This window comes from Triticum urartu, chromosome 4A (assembly GCF_056163025.1).
Source record: "Triticum urartu cultivar PI428250 chromosome 4A, HENAU_Tu73, whole genome shotgun sequence".
Classification (NCBI taxonomy): domain Eukaryota; kingdom Viridiplantae; phylum Streptophyta; class Magnoliopsida; order Poales; family Poaceae; genus Triticum; species Triticum urartu.
In genome coordinates this window covers 345,780,729-345,797,403 of record NC_141876.1, presented here as the reverse complement: position 1 = coordinate 345,797,403, position 16,675 = coordinate 345,780,729, and the positions used below count along the sequence as shown (strand labels likewise).

General features: G+C 48.6%; 1 long non-coding RNA gene across 1 annotated transcript; it reads right to left on the bottom strand.

Annotated features, from left to right (window-relative positions):
• Positions 1–1,730: 1,730 nt before the first annotated feature.
• Positions 1,731–15,790, bottom strand: LOC147975807 (uncharacterized). Its single transcript, XR_015601082.1, has 3 exons — positions 15,385–15,790; positions 13,852–13,923; positions 1,731–2,315 (listed from the first exon to the last, which is right to left on the bottom strand). It is a non-coding gene; the product is annotated as an uncharacterized LOC147975807 (long non-coding RNA).
• Positions 15,791–16,675: the final 885 nt, after the last annotated feature.

Below are 16,675 nucleotides of genomic sequence, written 5' to 3'. Positions count from 1 at the left end.
TTTCAGTGTGCCATTGAGAATAATTAACCATAATATTATCTAGGAGTTTAGTAGCTTCTCCTAAAGTGATTTCCATAAAAGTGCCCCCCGCGGCCGAATCTAAAAGATTTCTAGAAGCAAAATTCAATCCAACATAATTTTTTTGTATAATCATCCACAAATTCAAACCATGTGTAGGGCAATTACGTATCATTAATTTCATCCTCTCCCAAGCTTGTGAAACATGTTCATGATGAAGTTGCTTAAAATTCATAATATTGTTTCTAAGAGAGATGATCTTAGCGGGAGGAAAATACTTAGAAATAAAAGCATCTTTGCACTTATTCCACGAATCAATACTATTTTTAGGCAAAGACAAAAACCAAGCTTTAGCACGATCTCTAAGCGAAAAAGGAAATAGCTTCAATTTAACAATATCATTGTCCACATCTTTCTTATTTTGCATATCACACAAATCAACGAAGTTGTTTAGATGGGTAGCGACATCTTCACTAGGAAGGCCAGAAAACGGATCTTTCATGAAAAGATTCAGCAAAGCAGCATTAATTTCACAAGATTCAGCATCGGTAAGAGGAGCAATCGGAGTGCTAATAAAATCATTGTTGTTGGTATTGGTAAAGTCACACAATTTGGTATTATCTTGAGCCATCGTGACAAGAGAGCAAACCAACACACAAGAAAACAAGAAACGGACAAAAAAGGCGAATAGAGAAAGAGAGGAAGGATGGAGAGAGAGGGCGAATAAAACGGCAAGGGTGAAGTGGGGGGAGAGGAAAACGAGAGGCAAATGGGAAATAATGTAATGCGGGAGATAAGGGTTTGTGATGGGTACTTGGTATGTTGACTTTTGCGTAGACTCCCCGACAACGGTGCTAGAAATCCTTCTTGCTACCTCTTGAGCACTGCATTGGTTTTCCCTTAAAGAGGAAAGGGTGATCCAGCAAAGCAGCATAAGTATTTCCCCTCAGTTTTTGAGAACCAAGGTATCAATCCAGTAGGAGGCCACGCACGAGTCCCTCGCACCTACACAAACAAATAAACTCCTCGCAACCAACACGATAAAGGGGTTGTCAATCCCTTCACAGTCACCTACGAGAGTGAGATCTGATAGATATGATAAGATAATATTTTTGGTATTTTTATGATAAAGAGAAATAAAGATGCAAGTAAAATAAATGGCAAAGGAAATAACTAAGTATTGGAAGATTAATATGATGGAAAATAGACCCCGGGGCCATAGGTTTCACTAGATGCTTCTCTTGAGAGCATAAGTATTACGGTGGGTGAACAAATTACTGTTGAGCAATTGATAGAATTGAGCATAGTTATGAGAATATCTAGGTATGATCATGTATATAGGCATCACGTCCGAGAAGTGTAGACCGACTCCTGGCTGCATCTACTACTATTACTCCACACATCGACCGCTATCCAACATGCATCTAGAGTATTAAGTTCAAGAGAACAGAGTAACGCTTTAAGCAAGATGACATGATGTAGAGGGATAAACTCATGCAATATGATATAAACCCCATCTTGTTATCCTCGATGGCAACAATATAATATGTGCCTTGCTGCCCCTACTGTCACTGGGAAAGGACACCGCAAGATTGAACCCAAAGCTAAGCACTTCTCCCATTGCAAGAAAGATCAATCTAGTAGGCCAAACCAAACTAATAATTCGAAGAGACTTGCAAAGATAACCAATCATACATAAAAGAATTCAGAGAAGATTCAAATATTGTTCATAGATAAACTTGATCATAAACCCACAATTCATCGGTCTCAACAAACACACCGCAAAAGAAGATTACATCGAATAGATATCCACAAGAGAGGGGGAGAACTTTGTATTGAGATCCAAAAAGAGAGAAGAAGCCATCTAGCTAATAACTATGGACCCGTAGGTCTGAAGTAAACTACTCACACTTCATCGGAGAGGCTATGGTGTTGATGTAGAAGCCCTCCGTGATCGATACCCCCTCCGGCGGAGCTCCGGAAAAGGCCCCAAGATGGGATCACGTGGATACAGAAAGTTACGGCGGTGGAATTAGGGTTTTGGCTCCGTATCTAGTAGTTTGGGGGTACGTAGGTATATATAGGAGGAAGGAGTACGTTGGTGGAGCACCATGGGCCCCACGAGGGTGGAGGGCCCGCCTGGGGGGGGGGGGTAGGTGCGCCCCCTACCTCGCGCCTTCCTGGTTGATTGCTTGACGTAGGGTCCAAGTCCTCTGGATCATGTTCGTTCCGAAAATCACGTCCCCGAAGGTTTCATTCCATTTGGACTCCGTTTGATATTCTTTTTCTGCGAAACTCTGAAATAGGCAAAAACAACAATTCTAAGCTGGGCCTCCGGTTAATAGGTTAGTCCCAAAAATAATATAAAAGTGTTTAATAAAGCCCAATAATGTCCAAAATAGGATATAATATAGCACGGAACAATAAAAAATTATAGATACGTTGGAGATGTATTAGCGTGTGCAGCAGCAGCCGGCATCAGCGGCAACGGTTACAAGCGGCAGCAGCACTGAGCAGGTAGCAGGGAAGCGAGGCCGCGGACGAGCTTAGGGGGAGTGGGACGAGCGAAGGCCAGTGGCAGCAGCAGTGGGAGTGGCCGAGCAGGCGCGACGGCCATGGCGCAAGGCTGGCGCCAGAGCAGGATGCGGACGGAGAGGCGGCCAAGGGCGCGACTTAGCAATGCGGCGAGGCATGGCAGGGAAGCAGCGAGGCGGCAACCAGGGAGCGTGGGTAGACGCACCGGGTGCGCGGCCGGTGCGGCCCGCAGAAGTAGCACATAGAAGCAGCATGAGCGCAGAGCTAAGCCGGGGCACGTACGCGTATGCTGAGCTTCGGCCATGGCGGCCGCCGGCTCGTACTGGAGACTACGGCGACAGATCGAGACCGGGGTGAGGGGGATTTGGAGGAGGAGCTCACCGGGGGGGGGGGGGCGCAAGGGGGCCCGGTGACAATTTAGTAGTTGTAGGCTCGCCGAAATCGCCGAGATTTGCCGGTGACCCGAGAAAGAAGAGGGCGATGTCGAGGGCGATGCAGGTGCTCCCAACTCCAACACACTGTTGTCATCGACGAGGGACTCGACGGCGGGGCCGGTGGGCGTGGTGGATTGTTGCGGGGTGCTCGGTGGCTATGCAGGCGGCAAACTCATGGCGACGGCGGCGACGGTCTGCTCTAGATCAAGAAGAGGGGCCAGAGCGAATCTAAGAGGGAGAGGGAGATGGGGGATTTGGGGCATAGGGTTTTGGGGAGGGAGAGAGGGGTGTTGGGGTCTTGTAAACGAGAGGGGAGGCCGTGGATGGGTGGCACCTGGCTCGGCCCCTTACGATGAAGGTAAAAGCCTACGTCTAGTTGGGTTTGGTATTGCTAGGGTTTCGATCTCCAAGAGGCTCAACTCGCCAGCTTGGTTATCGATTTGTTGTTTCTTGCCCTAAGCTGCCACCAGGTCGTCCCTTATATACATGGGTTGACGCCTGGTGGCTTACAGAGTCCCGGCCGGCTCATAATCGTGTCCGGCTCGGTGACTTCCTTTACATGCCTTTTTTTTACAAGTCTTTCCTTACATATGGCGGTTCATAATTTCAGGCTTTAAACCGCCTTCAGGCCTTTTGGCCTTCTATAAAACTTAATAAACTACAATCTTGAATGTTTACTGGGCTTCTTGCATAACCCGCCATTGGGGCTGACCCGGCCCCTCCTGGGCGGGTCTCAACTGATAGTAATATCCCCAACAATATGTCTGTCAAGATGCTAACGGATGTCACCCTCTTCAGGATGGCTCCTCCAACGCGTCAGAATCCTGAACCACCGCCACCACCTCCACCTCCGGAGGCATGGCAAGCTGTGATGGCCGCTACCAACGCCAGCACGCAGATGATTATGCAACTCTTGCAAGAGCGTAACCAAGGAAATCAAGGCCATGGCAACAATCAGAGTCAGTTTGCTACACTCAACCAGTTCCTCGCAAACCATCCAAAGACCTTCAGTAACTGTGTCGAGGCAACAGACGTTGATGATTGGCTCGTGGATATATGCAAGCATTTCAAGTGCAGCAACGTCAGGCCTGAGGACTTTGTCAAGTTTGCCTCGTTCCAACTCAAAGACCAAGCTGCAGAGTGGTATCAGCAATACAAAGATTCAAGAGGAGGTCGTGTGATTACCTGGGATGAATTCCGCCAAGACTTCAAAGCTCACCACATTCCTCAGAGTGTTGTTGAGAGCAAGCGTGAGGAGTTCCGCAATCTGAAGCAAGTCAGCTTGTCTGTTTACCAATACAACATCATGTTCCAGAAGCTCACTCGTTTCGCTAAGCAAGACGTCCCTGACAAGAAGAGCATGATTTATCAGTTCAGAGGTGGCCTCAGAGAAGATCTGCAACTAGCCCTTGTGCTTTTTGAGCCGAAGAAGTACGATGAGTTCTACAATATGGCACTGAAGCAAGAGGCTGATCAGCTCAAGTGCGATGCTTCCAAGAAGCGAGTCAGGGATGCAACTCCTTCTTCTTCCTCAACTCAAGTGGCAACTAAGCAGCAAAAGTATTGGTTGCCTCCTCCTCCTCCGTTCTGTCAGCCTTATCAGCAGAAGAGCAAAGGTGGCAATGGATCTTCCCACCCACCCAACCAAGGCTTTCAGAACAAGACTTTGTCTCATGCTCCAAGATTAAGTGCTCCGTATCACCGTCCACTCTCGGAGGTTACGTGCAACAAGTGTTAGCAGAAGGGTCACTATGCAAACAAATGCTTCAACCAGAGGCGTCTTCCTCCTCCTCCTCCTGTGAGATCTGCCAGCACCGTAGTGTCAAGCATAATCCCAAGTTTGCAAAGGTCAACATGATGAACACAGCTCAGGCAGAGGACTCGTCAGAAGTCATCATGGGTAACCTTCCTGTTAACGATATTCCTGTAAAAGTTCTTTTTTACACTGGTGCATCGCATTGTTTCATCTCAAGACCATTTGCATCTAAGCATGAGTTGGCTTTCCAAGATTTGCATAGTCTGTTAGTAGTTGTCTCACTGGGTAAATGCTTGCACGCAAGCTACGTGGTTCCAGATGTTTCTATCGCGTTGGGCGACTATAAGTTTCTGTCTTCTCCAATGGTCCTTGGTAACTCGGATATTGATCTTATTCTCGGAATGGACTGGCTTTCTAAGCATAAGGCTCAACTTGATTGTGCTGCCAGGCAGATTCAATTGACACACTCGTCTGAGGATGTGATCGTATTTGCCGCTCGTGATGATACCATTTGACTGTTTTCTCTCAATGAGAAGGGCGAGTTGGATGCCATCTCTCAGATTCCAGTCGTTTGTGAATATCAAGACGTCTTTCCAGAAGGGCTTCCAGGAATGCTTCCCCACCGGCCAGTTGAATTCGTCATTGATCTTGAGCCTGGCACGGAACCTGTTTGCAGACGTCCTTACAAGCTTGGACCTGAAGAGTTGAAGGAGCTGAAGAAACAACTCGATATTCAAGAGCGTATGGGTCTCATCCGACCAAGTTCTTCTCCTTGGGGTTGTGGTGTTCTTTTTGTCAAGAAGAAGGATGGAACGGACCAACTTTGTGTCGACTACCGTCCATTGAACAAGAAGACCATAAAGAACAATTACCCACTTCCCAACATCAATGAGCTTTTCGAACAACTCAAAGGTGCTCAAGTATTCACCAAGCTTGACCTCCGTATGGGCTATCATCAGATTTGCATTCGTGAAGAAGATATCCCCAAGACAGCATTCAGGACAAGCTATGGTTCATATGAATACACTGTCATGTCTTTCGGCCTTGTCAATGCTCCTCCAACATTCTCTCACATGATGACCTTAATCTTCAACCCCTACACAAATGACTTCGTCTTGGTCTATATCGATGACATTTTGGTCTTTTCCAAGAACAAGGAGGATCATGCCAAGCACTTAAGATTGGTGCTGGATAAACTCAGAGAACATCAGTTCTATGTGAAGTTTTCAAAGTGTGAGTTTTGGCTCGATGAGGTTCTCTACCTTGGGCATATCATCTCCGCCAAGGGCATAGCTGTTAATCCTGAGAAGGTGTCTACAATTGTGAATTGGAAACTGCCTCAGAATGTGAAGCAACTCCGCAGCTTCCTTGGGCTCGCAAGCTATTGTCGAAGGTTCGTGGAGAATTTATCTAAGATCGCGAAGCCTCTTTCCAACCTTCTCCAGAAGCATGTGAAGTATGTCTGGTTGCGTGCATGTGACATCGCTTTCAACACCCTCAAAGATAAGTTAGTCACAGCTCCAGTTCTGACTCCTCCTGATGAATCCAAACCGTTCGAGGTTTTCTGTGATGCTTCCCTGCAAGGTCTCGGTGCTGTGTTAATGCAAGAGAAGAAAGTTGTAGCCTATACCTCTCGCCAGTTGAAGCCCAACGAAAATAACTACCCCACTCATGACCTCGAGTTGGCAGCAGTTGTCCATGCTCTTTTAACATGGAGACATCTCTTGTTGGGAAGGAAAGTGGACATCTTCACTGATCATAAGAGTCTCAAGTACATCTTCACTCAGCCAAACCTCAACCTCAGACAGACTCGTTAGGTCGAAATGATTCAAGAGTATAATCCGAGTATTGAATATACTCCAGGCAAGGCCAATGTCATTGCTGACGCATTGAGCAGGAAGGCTTACTGCAACAGTTTGATTCTCAAGCCCTACCAACCAGAGCTTTGTGAAGCTTTCCGCAAACTTAATCTCCAAGTTGTTCCTCAAGGATTCCTTGCCAACCTCCAAGTCTATACTACCTTGGAAGATCAGATTCGTGAGGCTCAACTTCTTGATGCTATGGTGAAGAAGGTGAAGATTGGGATTGCCAAGAGCCAACCCAAGTACAAGTGCTATCGCCTTGATGACAAGGATACTCTATTCTTCGAGGATCGCATTGTTGTTCCTAAAGGTGACCTTCGTAAAGTCATTATGAACAAGGCTCACAATTCACTCCTGTCTATTCACCCTGGAAGTACAAAGATGTACCATGACCTCAAGCAGTCATATTGGTGGACTTGAATGAAGTGCGAGATTGCTCAGTTCGTGAATGAATGTGATGTCTGCAGAAGAGTGAAAGCAGAACACCAACGACCAGCTGGTCTCCTCCAACCTCTTGCCATTCCAGAATGGAAGTTTAACCATATTGAGATGGACTTCGTGACTAGATTTCCCAAGTCCAAGCGTGGCAATGATGCTATCTTCGTTGTCATCGACAAGCTCACTAAAATGGCTCATTTTCTCCCTATCAAAGAATCTATCACAACAGCTCAGTTGGCAGAGCTATATACCTCCAGGATTGTCTCTCTGCACAGCATTGCGCAGTTGATATCTTCAGATTGTGGAAGCATCTTCACCTCTAAGTTCTGGGATTCTTTTCAGAAGGCCATGGGCACCAACATTCGCTTCAGCACAACTTTTCATCCACAAACTAGTGGCCAAGTCGAGCAAGTCAATCAAATTCTTGAAGATATGCTCAAAGCTTGTGTCATTTCTTTCGGTATGAAGTGGGAAGATTGTCTTCCATATGCCGAGTTCTCCTACAACAACAGCTTCTAAGCGAGTTCGGGCAAGGCCCCATTCAAGATTCTCTATGGCAAAAAGTGCTGTATTCCTCTTAACTGGTCAGAGACTGGTGAACGCCAACTTCTTGGCAATGACTTGATCACAGAGGCTGAAGAAATGTGCAAAGTCATTCGTGAAAATCTCAAAGCCGTGCAATCGCGCCAGAAGAGTTACTATGATAGCAAGCATCATGACTTAGCTTTCGAGATCGGAGATCATGTCTACCTCCACGTCTCTCCAATGAAAGGTACGCATCGCTTCAGTATCAAAGGGAAGCTTGCCCCTAGATACGTGGGTCCTTTCAAGATCATTGGCAAAAGAGGCGATCTCGCCTATCAACTTGAGCTTCCATCCAACTTTGGAAACGTGCACGACGTGTTTCACGTGTCTCAGCTCCGCAAGTGTTTCAAGACTCCTGACCGCACCGTCAACTTCGAAGAGATTGATCTCCAAGAAGACCTGTCTTATGATGAGCATCCCGTTGCTATTCTTGAAGAAACTGAGCGCAAGACTCGGAACAAGTCTATTAAATTCCTGAAAGTGAAGTGGTCACATCATTCCGACCGTGAAGCCACCTGGGAACGCGAGGACCACATCCGTTCAAAATATCCATAGTTTTTCCAGTCCTAGATCTCGGGACGAGATCCTTTCGTAGTGTTGGAGTGTTGTAACGCCCCATATGTAACCTGTTGTATTCCAACTCTTGCCATTTCCGGCACTAAGTTATGATATTTCCTTGTTGTTGGGTTTTGTCTCCGTGTTGCTTTTGTCTTTTTCATGCATCTCATATCATGTCATCATGTGCATCGCATTTGCATACGTGTTCATCTTATGCATCCGAGCATTTTCCCCGTTGTCCGTTTTGCATTCCGGCGCTCCTATGCCCTCCGGTGTCCCCTTTTGCCTCTTTTCGTGTGCGGGTGTTAAACATTCTCGGATTGGACCGAGACTTGCCAAGCGGCCTTGGTTCACTACCAGTAGACCGCCTGTCAAGTTTCGTGCCATTTGGACTCCATTTGATACTCCAACGGTTAACCGAGGAACCGTAAAGGCCTCGTGTGTGTTGCAGCCCAACACCTCTCCAAAGTGGCCCAAAACCCACCTAAACCCCCTCCATCCTCTCGTTCGTTCGATCACGATCGCGTGGCTGAAAACCGTGCTCAATTTGGAGCCTCCTAGCTCCTTCTATGTATAAATAGACATCTCCCCCGAAAATCCCGGATCAAATCCACCCTAACCCTAGTCTCCTCTTCCCCTGCCGCCGCCGGACACGTCCGAGTCGGCCGGACGCGTTCGCTCCGCCCGCCGCCGCCACGTGTCAGCGCCGGATTCGCCGCCACCCGTGCGCCCACATCACCGCGCCGGCCCGCCAGGGCCCAGGCGGGGCCCTCCCGGCCCGAAGCCGCCGCCGCCCGACTCGCCCGCTTCCTCGCGCCCGAGGGTCGCCGCCTCCGCCGCCCAGATCACCGTCTCCGCCGCGCCGCCCCGCCATCCGGCCATTGCCGCCCGCCGACTCCGGCCATCGGGAGCGCCGCCATGGCCACCGGAGCAGCGCCACTCGCCGTCGCACCCTCCTTCTCTTCCGAATCCAGCAAGTCCCATCCCTCCGGCGAGCTCCTTCGACTCCGGCCACCTCATCCCGCTACTCCGGCGAGAAGCTGCTGTGAGGCTCCGTTCGTCCTCGGTTCGCATACCCCGATCCAGATCTGGGACGAACCCTAGGGTTGACCTCGTTTCTCCTCTAAGTCCCCAGTATTTTTAGCACTTTTCATCGCATCATAACTTTGCATCCGTGGCTCCATTTTGGGCGTGTAGCATATCAAATTGTTCGTCTCGATGTGCATTTCATTTCATTCCATTGCACCATGTTCATTTGAGTTCATCTTGATGCCCTAAATGCTGTTGCAAGAGTGCTATGTAATGTTAGTTTCAGATTCTTAACAGATTATGGACATTTGTCATTTTTGCCATGTTTAATGTGTTCCTCCTATGAACTTGAGCCCTACATGTGTTTTCTTGTATGCCATGCCATCTTTACAGGGGTGTATGCCATGTATTTTTGTGATCTTTGTGGTGACTAGCACAAGCATGCAAAGTAGCTCTCGTGATGTTGCTGTTTTCAGGGACTTAGAATTCTTCTAAGTCTTTTCCCTGATGATATTTTTATGCCATGTATTCTTGTTGCTACAGAGTGATCGATGCCTCTTTTGAGCATGTTCAGTAAGGATGATTTTGAGATATTGTTATGCTCTATCCATCCATGTCTTTGTTTGAAATTATGGAGTACCCTAGCATGACTCAATCTTGCTCTACTTTTGCTATAAAATGTTCCTGGCAGATTGTTTACGTGTTAAGCAATTTTGCCGAGGTTGTTGTAGTTGAGCCGTGCATGATATGAGAGTGTTCTTGCCATGGTTAGCTTATTTACCATGTCTACTTGCTGGGTGCATGCTTAGTTTGCCATGCAATGCTTTGTGGTGAGTGCATCGAGCTCACAAACATGCCTACGTAATTCTGTTTTTGCCATGTTCCAGTTTTCTGCCAAGTCTGAATCTGTTAACGAAACTTGCTATGTTTACATGGGTGCCATTGTATTTTTTGATCCCTTTTGGCTTACGGTCAGTAAGGGACTTTTGTTGTATGCTTTATGTAGTTTCATGCCATGCCTTGCTTTGCCATGATATGTTCCTGTAGCATGTTGTTATCTTGCTCTAAACATTGCTTCCTGATGTTAAATCCTGACATGTTATTTTCACTAAGTCTGTGAACTTGATTCTTTTGCACTTTTGCCATGCTTGTTTGAACCTGCTATTGTGTGAATTAGTCATAGCTCAGTGTTCATCTTTTGTCAAGCATCTTGAGTGGATCACTGCCATGTGCTTTGTTGCTATGTTAGAGTGCAGTAGCTTGTTGTTCTTGATGCATTAAATGGCCTCATGCTGTTAATCGCAGCTTTGTGCCATTATTGTTTTGCTTGCCATTTACAAACCGTGCATCCGATTCCGGTGATCTTTATATTGATTTCGACCGAAATCAACTCATCTTTCCAGCGGCACTCTTGGTTTTCCAAGTTGAGGCCTGGTTCAATCTTTCCCTTCCGAAGCATGCATATGCATTGCATATCACATCCCGCATATCATGCCATGTTTTGCATCATGTTGCTTGTGCATTGCACCGTGGTTGAATGTGGTTCCCTTTGTTTGTGTTCTTGATTTGGGTAGAGCCGGGAGACGAGTACGTGATCGAGGAACCCGTTGAGAACGTTTACGAGGATCAAGCTTACATCAACTCGGAGAACTTTGCAGGCAAGATGACCATACCCTCGAAATCACTTCTATCTTTGCTTGCTAGTTGCTCGCTCTATTGCTATGCCTATGCTATGATACCTACCACTTGCTTATCATGCCTCCCATATTGCCATGTCAAACCTCTAACCCACCTTGTCCTAGCAAACCATTGTTTGTCTATGTTACCACTTTGCTCAGCCCCTCTTATAGCGTTGCTAGTTGTAGGTGAAGTTTGGAGTTTGTTCCTTGTTGGAACATGTTTATTGTTGGGATATCATTATTATGTCTTGTTTACCTTTAATGCACCTATACAGTTGGTAAAGGGTGGAAGGCTCGGCCTTATGCCTGGTGTTTTGTTCCACTTTTGCCGCCCTAGTTTCCGTCATACCGGTGTTATGTTCCTTGATTTTGCGTTCCTTACATGATTGGGTTATAATGGGAACCCCTTGACAGTTCGCCTTGAATAAAACTCCTCCAGCAAGGCCCAACCTTGGTTTTACCATTTGCCACCTAGCCTTTTCCCTTGGGTTTCGCGGACTCAAGGGTCATCTTTATTTTAAACCCCCGGGCCAGTGATCCTCTGAGTGTTGGTCCAACTTGTCAGCCGCCGGTGGCCACCAGGGGCAACTCTGGGCTGGCCTACCGGAAGTTTGGACAATCCGGTGTGCCCTGAGAATGAGATATGTGCAGCTCCTATCGGGATTTGTCGGCACATTCGGGTGGCTTTGCTGGTTTAGTTTTACCATTGTCGAGATGTCTTGTAACCGGGATTCCGAGTCTGATCGGGCCATCCTGGGAGAAGGAATATCCTTCGTTGACCGTGAGAGCTTGTGATGGGCTAAGTTGGGACACCCCTGCAGGGTTTTGAACTTTCGAAAGCCGTGCCCGCGGTTATGGGCAGATGGGAATTTGTTAATGTCCGGTTGTAGAAAACCTGAAACTTAACTTAATTAAAATGGATCAACAGTGTGTATGGCCATGATGGTCTCTTTTCGGCGGAGTCCGGGAAGAGAACACGGTCTCGGGTTATGCTTGAACGTAAGTAGTCTAGGATCACTTCTTGATCATAGATTCTCGAACGTGCTTTGCCTTCTCTTCTCGCTCTCATTTGCGCATGTTAGCCACCATATATGCTAGTGCTTGCTGCAGCTCCACCTCGTACCTTTTCCCTACCTATAAGCTTAAATAGTCTTGATCGCGAGGGTGTGAGATTGCTGAGTCCCCGTGACCCACAGATTACTTCCAAAACCAGATGCAGGGACCGATGATACCGTTCCAGGAGATACGACTGAGCTCAAGTGGGAGTTCGATGAGGACTCAGGACGATACTCTGTTTCCTTTCCAGACGATCAGTAGTGGAGCCCAGTTGGGGCGATCGGGGACATTATGCATTTGGGGTTGTCTTTATTTTGGTTCCGTAGTCGGACCTTGATTGTATCTGGATGATTGTAATGATATATTTATGCTATTGTGTGATGTGGCGATTGTAAGCCAACTATGCACCTCTTTTCTTATTCAGTACATGGGATGTGTAAAGATTACCCCTCTTGCGACATTGCCTACAATGCGGTTATGCCTCTAAGTCGTGCTCCAATACGTGGGAGATATAGCCGCATCGTGGGTGTTACATAGTAGTAGTGTTATCAACCTTGACCAGAGATCCTTTCTCGACTCCCTGCGACAAAGCAATCCCAGAGCCATACTATCCATTTCTCATAACCATTTATCATCTCAAGTATCCAATTCTAGTTGCATCGATCGTGATATAACTCCAAGTGTCCGTTACCGTAGGACAGGCTATCGATAGATGTTTTGTTCCCTGCAGGGGTGCACCAACTTACCCACCACATTCGATTAACTCTGGACGGACACACTTTCCTAGGTCATGCCCGGCCTTGGCGAAACAATACGCCACAACCCGACCTAGGCTTAATAGAGAGGTCAAGCACGCCGGACTAAACCTATGCCCCCAGGGGTCATGGGCCATCTCCCCGGGAACTCCTGCACATTGCGAGGGCATCCGGTGTGCAGATCTAGCTACCTCCTTCAAAAAGGCAGGTGCTTACCAGTCCAACCCGGCGCACACCACTCAGTCGTTGACGTCTATTAAGCTTCGGCTGATGCATACAACGCAGAACGCCCATACATGCCCACGTGATGGTCAGTGCTATTAGGCCAGAGGCTCCTCGGATCAAATATCCAAACCGTTAGTGTGTTGGTAGTGCGGTCACGGGCAGAGACTCATAAAAGATGTGACCCCGTCGCCCCATCTCGAGTACTTGCGGCAAGGGCTAAGAATGCCCGGCCACGCCTCGTCAGTATCTCGCGGGCACCTTCCCGGTCAACCCGACTCCACATCACTCCCTATTAAACTCACGCGGGTACCCCTCAGGGCCGACTCGCCTTTAGTAACATGGTTCAGTGTAAATTCATAGTAACCATAGTAACGGTGTGTCTAACACCAAGGGGAAAACCCGAGGAATCACCCCCGGTGAATTCCACTTGATGTAATCATCAAGGTGAACGTAAGAGGATCCACCCTCGAGGTTCACACTTGAGGGGTTGCACGACAGAGCCGTATCGGAAGTGGTTAAGGAGGAAATCACCCGCGATGACCACGACCGGATAGCTACGCTATAGAGATCTCATCAGGAGTGATGTATGAGGTTCCACCCTCGGCACTCGATGGTAACTCTGCAGAGTCGAGCAGCAAAAAGGAGAAAGTGATGTGCGGTGCCGGGGTCTCGTCTTCGATCCCGTTGATGGGGTCTTCGATGATGAAGCAGGGGCAACAAGGACAAGGTGGGGGGTCACTGATGGATCATTAACCAACCTATACTAAGCAGTTTAGAATAAGCAGGTAAGGTATGAAAGCAGGTAACAAAAACAGGCTATGCATCAGAGTAGGATCATACAGAAAGCGGTAGCAGTTCTAATGCAAGCATGAGAGGGAAAGAAATGGGCGATATCAGAATGCTCAAGGGGGGTTTGCTTGCCTGGAAGCCCTGCTGAAAATGAAGAAGTGTTGTCGACGTAGTCGATCACAGGGGCAACATCGGTCTCGGGGTCTACCGGAGAGAAGAGGGGAAGAGACAATAAATATAAAGCAAACATAGCATCACAAAGCATAACATGGCAATATGATGTGCCGAGTGCAACCTAACGTATGGCTACACGATAAAGGTGAAGGGGGAAAACATCCGGGAAAGTTTTCCCGAAGTTTGGCATTTTCGGACAGGCGAAACAGAGGAGGAAAGTTGCATGTTCGCTATGCTAGGGGCGTGTGGCGGACGAACGGACTACGTATTCGGATTCGTCCCATCGTTTTGAGCAACTTTCATGTAGAAAACTTTTTCATCCGAGTTACGGATTATTTTCTACATATTTTCAATGTTTTAACAATATTCTGTATTTGTTATTAAATTTGAAATTGAAATAGCTAAAATGCTATGTGCACCCAGATCCGTGTACACAGAGGTGTACCAGAGGGTGACATGCGGGCCAGGGGGACCCAGTTGACCAGTCAATGTTTGACTGGTCAACAGGGGGGTGGGCCCGCCGTGTCATGCACTGTTTAGCCTAGCCTAATAGTTTAGTTAACTAAACTACTGATTAGGCTAATTAATCTTGAGTTAACTAAGCTAATTAACTATTTATTTAATTAATTAATTAACTAATTAACCTTTTCTATTTATTTATTTATTTAAAAGGGGGCGTGGGGCCCCAACATCAGTGGCCCACGGGGCCTAAACGGGCGACGAGTTACGGGCGTGTGGGTGAGGGGCGCACCTAGGCGCCCATCATGCGAGGGGGGGGGGAGGCGAGGCCGGCCGGTCGGGGCTGTTCCCGGCGGCGGCGCCGGGGCGCGGCGCGTGCGAGCGCCGGGGAGCGGGCCACGGGTGCCGGTTGGCGGGAGCGGCGGCCGGCGATGGCGACCGGCGTAGAGGCGCCGTGGGGGTGGCAGGGGAGCACGAGCAGGGCGGGTGGCGCGGCGCTGGAAGGCAGTGGCCGGCACGGGGCTGGATGAACGGCGGCATCAGCTGATGTAGAAGCAGCAGGCTGCGCGTGGGAGGAGAGGAGGAGCAGGAGGGCCGTGCGGGTGCGAGGCGAGCGGTGATGTGGCTGTGGCTTGGAGCTCCGTCGATAGGGACGGCCACACACGGGCGATGACCGAGGCCTGCACAAGCGGGCGGGGCCAGGTGCGCGCACATGCGACAGTGGCCATGGCGACGCGCGCGCGTAGCCAGCGCGGGTCGCGGCAGGTGAGTGCGAGTGGTGCGGGGGGCGAAGCTCCGGGCGTCGGGACGACGAGCGTGTGAGGGGGTCTGTGGGGCATGGCCAGGCGTGCGGGTGCGTGCGTCGGGCTCCTGGGAAGTCCAGGAACACGAGGCCGTGCTTGAGGGTGAGCGGCAATAGCGTTGCACGCGACGACGAAGCTAGCGGCAGCGATGAGCTTCGGCCATGGCGGAACTAGCAACACCACCAGCAGATCGAGGAGGGGAATGGAGGGAAAACATGGTGGAGCTCACCGGGGAGGCACACGGGGGCCCGGTGGTAGCTTAGGAGCAGCAGAATGGGGACATTCGCCGGAAGAGCACCGGCGGCTGTGGATGAAGACGGGCTCGATCCCGAGGCTGAGGTGGTGTAGAGGTCGAGCTCGGGGCCGGATCGGGAGTAGCGTAGCTTGGCGGAGCCCGTGCGCTTGTCAGCAAGGCGCGGGGATGATCATGGCCACGGCTACGACGCGGCCATGGCGACGACGGCGTTCGAGTGAGATAGCAGAGGAGGATCTGGGACGAGAGGGGGAGAACTACGAGAGGGAGTGGACACAGGAGAAACCCTAGGCGCCGGGGACGGTCTTATCCTCGCCGGGGAGGCTTGGATGGCTGGAACGTGGCGATCCCCGGCCATGGACGATGCTCGGGCAGCCAGCGAGCCTCCTGTGAACAGGAGGATGAGGAGGGGGAAGTTGGGCCGGCCCAAGGGGGGTTCTCTATCTTGTTTTCTTTTTAACATTTTATTTCTGTTTTCATATAAAGCTATTATTTTCTATTTACTTGTAAGACTAAAAGAGTTTTGTTACATATGTGACTTGTCACGTAAATAAAGCACATTATTTCTAGGAGTCGCAAAAAGTTTAAGATCAAAAGGAGTTGTCTAACCAATTTTAGAAATTGGAAAGGCCAATTTTAAATGCTGCTGGACCACTAAATAAATTTCCAGGAGCACCTGGGAATCCAAAAGAGGTTGCTTCCAACGTGACAGATAACCAGAGATTATTTGCCACACTTTGAACATTTTAGATTTGACATTTGAAAACTTTAATTCTTTGACTTTATTTTGAATTTGAATTCAGACCGGATTCAAACCAACGCGAGTTTAATAACAGTAATCATGATGACGTGGCATCATTAGCAGGGAATTACTGTAGCTTAATTATCCGGGCGTCACAATTCTCCCCCACTACAAGAAATCTCGTCCCGAGATTTAAGGGGCGGAGTAGGGGGAAAGACTCGGGAAGGACGAAGCTCAACACAAGATAGTACCTGGGGGCTATCTCAGTGAACGTGGCATAGAGGCATCTCTCGAGTTGAAATTCAAGAAATTCATCGAGAGCAAGGTAAGGAGGTGCAATAAGAAGCTTCAACCGAGTAGGCAATCGTTTGATGTATGAAACAGAGTGTGAAATGGTTTCACATCAACGAGAATAAGTATCGCGTCTGATACCAGAACGAAAACATGGTATGGAATATTAGCTCATAAATTACATACGAAGCCAAGTGCAAAGGATACTTTAACATCAAGGGTGTACAGGAGAGT